This window comes from Leptonychotes weddellii, chromosome 2 (assembly GCF_054177405.1).
Source record: "Leptonychotes weddellii isolate Sample4059 chromosome 2, ASM5417740v2, whole genome shotgun sequence".
In the NCBI taxonomy this organism is placed as follows: domain Eukaryota; kingdom Metazoa; phylum Chordata; class Mammalia; order Carnivora; family Phocidae; genus Leptonychotes; species Leptonychotes weddellii.
Genome location: NC_138370.1, coordinates 85,302,671 through 85,315,049, shown reverse-complemented (window position 1 = coordinate 85,315,049; position 12,379 = coordinate 85,302,671). Strand labels below are relative to the sequence as shown.

The 12,379-nt window shown below is 35.6% G+C and overlaps 2 long non-coding RNA genes across 3 annotated transcripts in view; one reads left to right on the top strand and one right to left on the bottom strand.

Moving 5' to 3' along the window:
• LOC145720329 (uncharacterized) overlaps nt 1-12,379 on the top strand; it is a 256,420-nt gene that overhangs the window by 79,021 nt on the left and 165,020 nt on the right. The window lies entirely within an intron of this gene.
• The window catches only part of LOC145720123 (uncharacterized), a 92,780-nt gene that overhangs the window by 66,924 nt on the left and 13,477 nt on the right, over nt 1-12,379 (bottom strand). For both annotated transcript variants that reach the window (XR_014142878.1, XR_014142877.1), the window contains exon 4: nt 11,376-11,501. This is a non-coding gene — a long non-coding RNA (uncharacterized LOC145720123). The remainder of the gene's footprint in view (nt 1-11,375; nt 11,502-12,379) is intronic.

Sequence of the window (12,379 nt, the reverse complement as noted above, 5' to 3'; positions counted from 1 at the left end):
CACATGAAGGGCAATTTGAAGTAAAACATACCATGTCAGTATTCTGTTTTATGAATCATTTGTCTTCAGTTTGCTTATAAAATGGGAATTTTGGTTTGGATTCTTATTATTTTCTTAATTTCATCTTACCCTCACCAAACACATTAGGAATTTTTGCTTCATAAAACTCTTTTCTCCCTCTTCCATCTTTGCCTAGTCTCAACACCAAATAACCTTAATTTGTTCTGCTCTATTGAGTGGACTCATGGTTTTTCTTTCCCAGCTAAAAATAATCATCATCATCAGTTGAATGCACTCTGTGTATTAGTTCCTGTTCTGTGCTAGGAAACTAAGATCTCTAGGTTTAGGAAGCCAGAAGCTTTCCCAAATTAATGCCTAATGAATCAGAGAATACACTTGAGGGAGACAAAGGAAATAAACACATTACATTCTACACCCAACTGTAGAACCATGGTCTTTCCTTTGTAACTCCCTTTAGTTTGAAGTTATTGAAGAAAATTGAAAGGAAGATATATAATTAATGGTAAAATATTTTAAAATTTAAAATGTACTTTTCCATGATTTTTCATTTATTAACATATATAATATATCTTGAGGGAAACAGCAATATAATTACCTACTTTCTGCAAATCATGAGACACAGGAAAAGTGTACATATCCTGGTGAAAAAAGAATTTTAATGGACAGCTTTTGCTTGAAGTGTAAGTAAACTTTTAATGTGATTGTTTTTTTCACATGTAGAAAGTTTTCATACGTAGTAGTTCCCCCAAAAGATATGACCACATCTTAATCCCTGGAACTTCTGAATGTGCCAGGAAAAAGGGTCATTGCAGTGTAATTAAGGAGCTTGAGCTGAGATTATCCTGGTGGGCCCTAAATTTAAGGACAAGTGTCCTCATAAGAGAAAAGCAGGGAAGATTTATGACAGACAGAAAAGGAAAAGCCACAGACATGGGAAAATGATGTGAAGGTTGAGGCAGAGCAAAGGGACATGGTCACAAGCCAAGGAATGCCAGCTGACAGCAGAAGCTGTAAAAAGTGAAGAGTAGATTTTCCCTTAGGGCCTTCAAATGGAGTGTGGCCCTGCTGACAATGATTTTAGACTTCTGGCCTCCAGACTGTGAAAAAAATAAATTTTTGTTTTAAGCCACCAATTTGTAATAACTTGTTATAGCAGTCACTGGAAGCTAATACATCATATGAGCTCAATAATATAAATATGTGTTCCAAGTTCCATGAGAGAAGAGACTATTAAGATTGTCTTGATTGTTGTGTTTTGCACAACTAGCCTGGTGAGGCAGATTACCTGGGAGGCAGAGTATCTCTGCACATGGCTGATGAGAAAAAAAAAATGACTGTGTTTCCCACTCTTCCTTGCAACTGGATGTGGCCTAGGAACCATTTTGTGTCAAAGGGATAAAAACACAATGATAACTACAGGGATGTGCCCTTAACAGGAGGAAGCAGCATAATGGATGATAAGGAGCTACCTATTTATATAAGAAATATATCTGTTTTGGTGCAAGATGAGGTGAGATAGAGAATAGAGGCAGTGCCTGGAGGAACAATACCAGAAAAGTGCCATACAACTCCTGAATTCCTACATAGATTTTTCTATAAAGAGATGTAAAAACGTAGTACTGCTCTTTTGTATGTTGGCGGCAGGGTGGAGTTCTGTCACAACCAAACTTAATCCTAACTTATACACAAGATAATTGGCCCATAATATTTGTTAAATGGGTTGAATGAATTTATATAATTACCCAATATAAGAATTTTTTTCAGGTGACAATTTCCTGGAGAAAATGAATTCACTTGAAATATTCATCAACTGAAATATTTTTGTACTTTTGTCTCCCACTCACCTGTATTTCAAGATATGATAAATGATCCATTTGTAAGAATTTAATGGAAATGTATACATTTTATGTATATTTCTCCACCTCCTACATGCAAGCCATGAGATATTTTTATTGATTGCTTTTAAATGTTCATTACAGATTCATAAGAACCAAGTGCTTATTCTAATTCTTTATTGGTTATACTAATAGATTGTAAATTTTTACTGAAAAAACTGTAATTACATCAATGCTTATCATTTTGACTCTAGAATTAAACTTTTTCTACATTAGTTATCCATAAGCCTACCTTATGAAAGCATATTTGAAAAAAAAATTTTTTTTAATATCTTACTGAGGCATCCAAGGTAGGTACCTACTACCTCCATAAAAATGTTGACTCTCTAGAATTAAATTTTTGCTTCTTTACTCATAACTTTATGATGCTCAGTTAATATATGCTACATTGATTTTTATATCTCAACTCCTGGAGGGAATTTTCTCCCAGCAGTACTGGGTGATTGTACATTTTCTGGAATTTGAATAAATTCTATACCCTGCAGTTCATCTTCTTGCCTTTTTGAAATGCCAACTTAATGTATTTCTGGTAGATGATGTTTTACTCGACATTTTCGTAGATCTCTGGAAGATCTTCCTTTCAGTTGTCTGTTCTTTTTTTTTTTAAGATTTTATTTATTTATTTGACAGAGAGAGAATGAGAGAGCACATGAGAGGGGGGAGGGTCAGAGGGAGAAGCAGACTCCCCACCGAGCAGGGAGCCGATGCGGGACTCGATCCAGGGACTCCAGGATCATGACCTGAGCCGAAGGCAGTCGCTTAACCAACTGAGCCACCCAGGCGCCCCTCAGTTGTCTATTCTTAAGGTGATTTTGTTCAGATAAATGCCAGAAGACAATTAATTGAGACCTTACAATGAAGTTTTTGTGGGATGACCTGGTACATAAATAAATCAAGCAAATTTCTCCCTCTCTCTTGCCTTTTTTCTCCCCTATGTGAGACTCAAGATGATCTTCTTACTAAGATTCAGATCAGTTTTCTCACAGTGAAGAATTTTCTGACCTATATAAGTAGAATTAATCCATTTCTCTTTTGTTTCACTGCTACACTTAGGAGTAGCACCATTTGTATAAATTTTACTTTTGTGTGGGAAGTTGAAAAATGAGAACATTCAGGAGAATTCTGATACATGGTAGTTTCTAGAAACTACTGATATTCCTGCAAAACTTCCTTTAACAGAGTCCTTGATGAGGCAGATAGATAAAGCCAAAGAATGGTTGCTCAGGGATGAAGGAATAGAGATGCTTGAAGAGTGAGGATGAGATGTTGGAGCAAGGCTGCCCTGAGACGTAGGATGAATTAGCATGATGTCTAGTGCACGTATTGAGATGGCCAGTTTCTGATTAGACCTGATGGGGGTTAACTTTATACAAATAGTTACACAAGAAAAAGTTGGGAGCACTAACTGAATCATCATAGAAAAATTAACCTTGATGGATTAATTTATTGTGAATAAGTTCAGGAAAGAAGTAGTATCAACTTCTCCATCCAAGGATGTTCAAAGCGGATACAAGTAATAAAGAAGTTTGAACACATGCAGAACATTAGAGCCTTTTACATCAGACTAGAGAACACTCTAGTGAGGCATGCACTAATTTTGCTCTCTACATTGGTTGAAGTAACTAGGTAGATGTTAAGAATGGCGGTGCTTAAAGCGTGGCCTTGAATTCTGTGATTTATTCCTTTTTTAGATCTTTTTTCAGGAATTTTTGTGTGTGCAATCAGTGTACTTGCCACTTTTTGAAATATATTAAGACAGTGTCCTTGTCTGATTTCAGCAATCTGTCTGACACAATTAGCAGTAATTTTTATTTCCCATTATAGAGCCATGGATTATTTTTCCACATCAGTCTCTAACTGAACCAGACATTAAAAACTGATTCTTATAGAGCCACACAAAGCAATGTTGGGAGTTATTTTGCAGCAAAGCACTGGTGATGTTGACCTTATTTATAGCTCAACCACCTTAATGTAAAATTCAATATGGTTAGTTTCATAAAAATCAGGGCAAGAGCTGCAGACAGACTGCTTGATTCACTTCTGACCACAAGAAATGGACATGAGTTTTCAATTCTGACCAAGCATTTAACATCCGCATGTTATGACCTTTCCAAAAACCTGACAGAAATGTCATCAATGAAATTGAGAAGAAAATATTTCTGACAGACTTTTTTCTTTGGCTTTCCTGATATTCTATTTGCCAAATTTATAAAGAAAAAAATCTTGCTCTCTTGTACTTTCCAGATACTTACTTTTTTTTAAAAAAAATGAAGAAATCTGGGATCAGTGGCAGAAGATGGAATTGCAAAATGAGCTGCTGTAATAATCAGAACTAAGGAATAAGTCATATTTTTGGCCACTGCCATCACCTAGGGTACTGACTTGGCTTTGAAATAATGAGAAGTGAAGTAGAGGGTCTTTAATAATATCTAAAATTCTCTAAACTACTTGACAGCTTAAAATGTCAAGTCTGTATCTTTCAGAATAAAAGTTTGAGTAATACACACACACACACACATATATATATATATTTAAATATATATATTTAAGTTCAGGATACAGCATTTAAAGATTATTCATCTTAATGAAATGGACCTGGTTCTTTTTAAAAAGGAAACTCTTGTTTCCTGTTATATACTGTGTCTAGGCTCTTAGGGTTAAAGTTATTTATTGGTTTAACCACATAACCACATAACTGCATTACCCTCCAGTTTCTGCCATGAGGCAGCTGCCACACAGCTATTAAGTTTCAGACTTAGAATATGAACCCAAGTCTTATTTAACTCCAGAGTCCTTCTGCCTGATGACTACATTATCCTGATCTGGAGGAAAAGTGAAATGCATGTGCTAAGAGATGATGTGTACTGATTAATTAATAGCCTATCAACTAAGTCCCCCACATCTTCTCTGGCACTCCTCCCATTCACCCAGGCTCTTTCCAATCCATTCATTACACTGGAGGAAAGAATAGGCTTATAAATATGCACATCAAATTACTTTATCGTTCTGTTTATTTTGTAATTGTTTATTATGAAAATTTCAACCATATCCACAATAAAACAATTATATTGTGAATTCTCGGTTACATAGCTTTCATTACTACCAACTCAAGGCCAATCTTTCTTCCATATTATTGTGAAACAGATCTCAAGCAACAAATCATTTCATCTATAAATATTTCAAATTGCTTCTCTAAATATAAAGACTAAAAAAAAACCTCACAATAATATTAATATTAGCCTAAATAAATGAACACTATTCTCTTAATGTTATCAGGGATCTTGTCAGTGTTCAAATTCTCCTGGTTGTCTCGTACTTTATTTTCAAAACTTGATTGGTTTGAGACATGATCCAAATAAGTTCCATATTTTACTGTTGTACTATTGGTTTATATATGTCTTTAAGTCTTTTAATCTGTAGATTCCCCCTCAGCATCTCTCTTTCTCCTTTCCCCATCTTTCTCCCTTCCTCCCCCACTCTCGCCACCCCCCTTTCTCTTTCTCCCCCCTCCCCCGCCCTGCAATTATTTGTTGAATAAATTAGATTAGATTGTCCCTTAGTCTGGATTTTATTGCCTCCCCATGGTATTTCTTTGTTCCCACTATTTCCTGTGAATTGGTAGTAAGCTCAAAATGACTTTATCAGATACAGATTTGACAAAACTACTTGATAGTTGCACTTGAGTTATATAATGTTTGATGGTCCTTCTTGTATTGATGTTAGCAGTCATGTATACTCACTGTTTGGATCCATTAGCTCATTAGGGCTTGCCAGCAGTGATGTTCTAATTCTCTGTTTTTTTCCTTGCTTTATCAAGTGGTGTGTATGTATGTGTATAATCTGCCTCTTACCATAATACACTGGAGATCACTCAGTAGTAGTATATAAAGATACTGCTTAGGATATGATTCTTTAATTTTGTGTGTCAGCTTGACTAGGCTAAAGAATGCCCAGATATCTGGTAAAACGTTATTTCTGGGTTTGTCTTTTAGGGTGTTTCTGGAAGAGCTTAGCACTTGAACCTATAGACTGCCTTCAGACATCTGCTTCCCTTGGTTCTCAGGCCTTCACAGTTGGACTGAATTGCACCACCGGGTTTTCCTGGTTCTTTATAGAAGCAGATCATGGTGTCACTTAGCCTCCATAATCACATGAGTCAATTCCTATAATAAATCTTCTCATATATATATATATGGATATATATAAGGATATATATGGATATATAAGGATATATATATATATATGTGTATGTGTATATATATATATCTTATTGGTTCTTTTCTCTGGAGAACCCTGTTTAATATATTCATCATTTCTTTTTCTAGCTGCATAGTAGTCTCTTATGTAGAAATACCACAGTTCACCCAACCAGTTCCCTGTGGATAGACATATTTGTTTCAAGTTTTTAGCTATTTCAAATAATGCAAAATCAATAGTTTTATGTACTCAGTTCATTGTATTCTTGCCAGTATGTCATTGGGGTAAGATTCTTAGAGATAAGATTTCTGGGTCAAAGGATAAATATATGCCAGTCTGAGAATAACTCCCTCTCATACTGGAACTCTTAATCTTCAGTGGGTATCTATTACTGCTAGGGGATGAGAAATGAACCCTTAAAATGAATAAAAGGTCTTGTACAGTCTTCTCCTAACTAGTTTTCCAGCTTCAGTGCCACCATGATCCTGCTCATTCTCTGCTCCAACCATACTGACCTCTTCAGTTCCTCAAAATGGTTTGTTATCACTCTCCATTGTTCAGATTAGAAAGCTCTCCATCTCTTCCCCCTGTGCCTGATAAACTGCTACTCATCATTTAGAGCTTAGCTTAAAAGTTACTACTTCAAGGCAGAGTCCTTGATCCTAGGCTCTAAGCCAGGCTCCTTTTTTTAATTCAGTCTTATAAAACCATGTTCCTTTCTTTCATATAACTCATCGCATTTCTAATTATATACCCAATTTGTAATTACCCACCTCCCAGTCATAAACTCTATGAAGAACAGTAATCTTGTATGATTTTGCTTAGTTGTTTTTTTTTTAAAGATTTTATTTATTTATTTGACAGAGAGAGAGATAACGAGAGCAGGAACACAAGCAGGGGGAGTGGGAGAGGGAGAAGCAGGCTTCCCGCCGAGCAGGGAGCCCGATGTGGGACTCGATCCCAGGACCCTGGGATCATGACCTGAGCCGAAGGCAGATGCTTAACGACTGAGCCACCCAGGCGCCCTGATTTTGCTTAGTTTTATATCCCCAGCATCTTTTTGGTCTAGAACATCATTGGCACTTAATAAGTATTTTCCACATGAATTAGTAAATTAATAATAAATAGCATATGCTTGCACTTTGACACTGGTGACCTCTTGTCATCACAAGTACTTTCACATTGCCATGATGCTAAAGTGCCCATAATCACAGACTCAGTTCTTTATACTAGTAATTTCATAGACATTTATTCTTTTGATTAATATTTATTGAGTAACTACTGTAAATAATGGGTCTGGAATTGCAGTGACTAGACCCACTTTTTATTGTCAAGATATTTATAATGTGTATAATATAATACATAGAATGTACTACAAAGAATTATGCAGAGATTTACAATGATTTGAAATAAATGCTAGGCACATGCAGAGTACTCTCAAAGTACAAAGGAAATACATTCTACCCTGGGTTTGGCATGAAGGATAGGTGAGTGCTGCGAATAAGTTCTCAAGAATATGAAGGAATTGGGGCGCCTGGGTGGCTCAGTTGGTTAAGTGACTGCCTTCGGCTCAGGTCATGATCCTGGAGTCCCGGGATCAAGTCCCATATCGGGCTCCTTGCTCAGCAGGGGGTCTGCTTCTCCCTCTGACCCTCCCCCCTCTCATGTGCTCTCTCTCTCTCATTCTCTCTCTCAAATAAATAAATAAAATCTTTAAAAAAAAAAAAAAAAAAAAAAAAGAATATGAAGGAATTAATTAGCTATGTAAAGAAGAGGAAATAAGGTATTACAAACATGAGATAAGAAATTTGAACTCAAAATTAAGCATGACCTTTGTCAATCACAGTGAGACTTCGAAATTTTATTCTGTGCTCATTATGAGTTTGGTGTGAGAGCTTATACACAACTATTCTAGAACATGTAGGTGTATAGGGTCCCAAAATCTTAAACTATGATATGACCAAACTTAGAAAAACTTCAACTGTATTCCCACATTACTTTCACCACCCCCTTACTGAAAGAACAGAGGGGAAAAGTTAAAATATGAATTTAATGGTGTTATTGTTTCAGGTCTAGACAAACCACTTTCAGGGCCATGTCCTTCTTGGAGAAGAAACTGTTATAGATCTCAGCTAGAGAGCAAGTATTGTGTAAGGTAGCATTATATGAGTCTTTTGCTATAGAACATCCCGATAGTGCATTTAAAAAAAATTAAAACTCCAGTTTCAACCTGTTAGAAGTCTCCAAGGCTCATTTTTATAACCCTTACTTGAACTCTGGTGGCAAGAGTATTGGCAAGATAGGGCAAAAATTCTTTTTTTTTTTTTTTTAAGAGACGGAGGGGTGAGGGGCAAAGGGAGAGGGAGAAAGAGAATCTTAAGCAGATTTCACACCCAGTGTGGAGCCCGACATGGGGCTCCATCTCACAACTCTGGGATCATGACCTGAGCTGAAATCAAAAGTCAGACACTTAACTGACTGAACCACTGAGGCACCCCTAGATAGGGCAAAAATTCTTGATGTTGACCACATATACCATTGATAAGACTGTGAGAAAACAACACATACGTTTTAGGTAAGAATACAAAAATATGTAAAACAATATAAAACAAAGAGGTGAAACATTGGAAATAGTTAATAAAATTACATATACCTTTACCCCTTGATCCAGAAATCCCACTTCTAAGAATCCAGCAACAGTGGAGGGTTCCTGTTAATCCTAAACTAACCAGATCAATCATTATCCTGAACTGGAAGAGGACGTCTAACACTTCGAAGGATATAGAGAGAACTTCCCTAATTTTAAATGGGAGGAGTGTAATGATCATATTTGCTCTTTAGGAAAAATGTCTTAACAGCAGTATGGAAGAGAGAGTAGAGAGGGCCAGTTTATATCAGGGTCAACAAAATTTTTCTGTAGAGGGCCAGATAGTAAAATAAATCTTTTTGGTTTTGTGTGACATATGGTCCCTAATGGTTACTCAACTCTATTGCTGTAGTATGAAAGCTGACATGTATAGTAAGTAAATGATGGGGGTAGCTATATTTCAATAAAACTTTGTTTGCACAAATTCGCAATAGACAGTTTTGCCCATAAGCTGTAGTTGTTTACTCCTGGTTTAAAGGAAGGGACAGCAGTTATGACATTCCTGAATTTATCTAAGTGAGAGATTCTGGTGGCGTGAACAATAGTGGTAGCCATGGGAATGAAAAGAAATGGCACATATAAGTGGCTGGATCAAAATGAGTTGGTAATTTACTGATGTGAGATCCAAGTGAGAGAAAGGAGCCAAGGATAATCACTAGGTTTTATATTTGGCAAATTTTGAAGGTCAATGATGCCATTAATCAATGCAAGGAATACTAAGGAATAGTTTGTTTTGACAGGGATTATGTTGAAATCCATTTGGGACAAGTTGAATTTGAAGTGTCTGTGGGATGTAAAACTGGAGCTGTCTAGTGGACAAATGGGCACATAGGTGTGTACTCCAGAGATAGATATGAGCTGAAGAAAAAGACTGGAAATCATTATTCTTTGAAACCGTGAAAGTTAGGGTGGGTGCATATGGCTACCAGGAAAAACCCAAACTAGGAATACCTCTGTGTGCTCCCATGATATCTGGTACTTCATTCAGTTTAGCACTTACTTATAATTGTTTTGGCTCCATGTAATTGTCTTTTCTGTATTTACCATTAGACTGAAATCACCATAAAGGAAGAAATTTTCTGTCTCATTTACTGTAATTTATAATACTAAGCTCTAAGTATTTTTGAATGAATAAATAGTAAGAGAAGTGGTAAGAAATTCAAAGGGTACTACTACCATAAAAATCAAAGAAGGAACAGTTAAATGACAACATCAAATGTAGATGAGAAGAGGAAGACAAATCCTTCCCTTGATGTTAGTAATAGGGAGGCTATTGGTGACCTTAGTGAGAATAGTTTTAGCTGGTGATAGTAGAGGGAATAAGATTATAGCATAAGTAGGAATGAATGTATGAAAAGCAAGCTGAAATACATATATTTCTTAATAAAGAAGAAACTAAATAAAAAAGAAAAGAAGGCAATGATTAAAAGTGTATATGAGAACAAAGAATTTTATTACTCTTATAAACTTGACCTTTCCAAGCTCTTAATATTTTATTGGTTTAATTTTTTCTTTTGCTAGTTTTTAATGACAGGAGAGACATGAAGAGAAAGCACCAATAGAGTGGAAGCAAGCGCAAGCCTTCAAGGGTCCAGAGAACAGCAGATGTCTTGGCCTGAGTGACAAGGCAAAGGGAAATATCCAAGGAGACAATTGGGAAGGAGGCATGAGTAGACTTGGATCGTTTTATGGGTGGGGAAATAAATTTTTTCAACTTAGGGGCCTCTCTCTTTCTCTTCCCAAAATGAAGTCAAAGTCTATTCCAAAAGGAAAGCAAATTTCAGGGGAATAACCCCTGGAAGGTATCAAAGCACACTATTGAGTTTATTTTGGATGATGCCCAAGACATTGTAGTAGTGAATTCTGTTTAATATTTGGAAAACAGATAGTAGAAGCTTAGCAGAATGTGGACTTGGTTATTTTTGTCATGCATTAGAATTCATTTCCTCCATTAACTACCTTTGTGATTATGCATGGGTTATTAGCTTTCTGAGCCTCAGTATCTTTTATTGTAGTCTATCTCCCTCATTGGTTTGTTGGAGTAATTAAATAAAAATAAGTAAAGCACTTTTGTCAGCAATTGGCATATAGCAGGTGCTGTGTAATACAAGTGTTTTTCCCTTGAAATACCTCTGGAATGAAATTCTGGAAAGGAAGGTGTAGTCCTGGGTGCCATGATTGTTTTGGTTCAGTTTCAATTTGAACATCCTATCTTAGTCTAGAGTTTTAGAAGATGAATGATAATGGAGAAGGATTCCAAAAGCTCAGAAAGGTTAGCACCTGATTTTTAAAAATCTCAGAATCATTTGAATCTAGTACCACAAGACCAAGTAAGCTATAAGGTCTCATGATTCACTTAAGGCAACACAGAAATAATGAAACATCTAAAATGTAAAAATTCTGTTTTGCAATTCTTGGAGCATTTCATTGTGTCATTAAGTTCCCAGTGAAAGGAAATATGCACGTGAAAAAGAATTTTTAGCAGTAGATTGCATTTATTAAAAAAAAAAAATCTGGTCCACAGAGAAATATCCCGTTATGACTATATCACTGCACAAGTTCTCTAAATGAAAGTTTGCATCTGTTAGAGAGAATGAGGCAGGTTTTCCACTGACCTTGACCTTATGGTCTTCAGTCAGCCGTGCAGGGTGCACAGCTGTAGGCTCATGCTTCAAGTTTTCAATGTGTCGCTGATTTTTTTTTTTTTTGGCCAAATACAAGATGTAATCTTGATAATCAGCCTGTAACAATAGCGAGAAAACATTATGACAATAAAAAAAAATCTCACTTTCAACAGATTTCATCCACCCACTCAAAATAACTTGGATTTCTTGTAACCAGTGGCATAACTGTATTAATTGAATTATAAGACTTGTAATTTATTTCAGGCAAGAGAATATAGAATGTGATTTCATCAAACAGTAATATTTTTAATTGGAGAACATGAGAGGCATTCCATTCTACTATACAGAGTATGGGCTTCGGAGACAGAAGATCTACATTAGGGACCTGACTTTTTACTTTGCTAGCATTGTGACCTTGGGCAAGAAACTAAACTTGACCTTTAGAAGCTCTTTATGTCCTCATGGGCAAAATTGGGAAGATAGTAAACACATTTCAGGGTTTTAGGACAATCACAAAAATATGTCAAAGTACTCTGAAAAGAGTAAATGCTCCAATCTGTAATCTTATCATACAATTATTTACTACTATTAGAAATGTGGCAGGAAATAATAAACTTAGAATTGATATATTGAGGAATAAAATGTATTCTCTTTCAAATATGATGTAACTGTGAGTATGTTAGTAACACATGATTAAAAGTGGACATTTTATTATATTTTAACACAGTTAAAAAGTTAATAAATAAGCTTGTATCACTTTCAGGAGCAAATAAATACAGAAAATTATAGAAACTTTTTCAAAATTGTAACAGTAAATGGGCACTTATATTTTATTTGCATAAATTAGACACCAAATATAATTGAAATTGTGGCTAAAAAAACCTGAAGAAAATCTTCTTGGGTTGAGTATATGAATGATAGAATTTATTTCAGAATAAACTGTTTTATAGTAGTAAGATTACATACTTAAAACTATTAAAACTAACAAAAGCTAT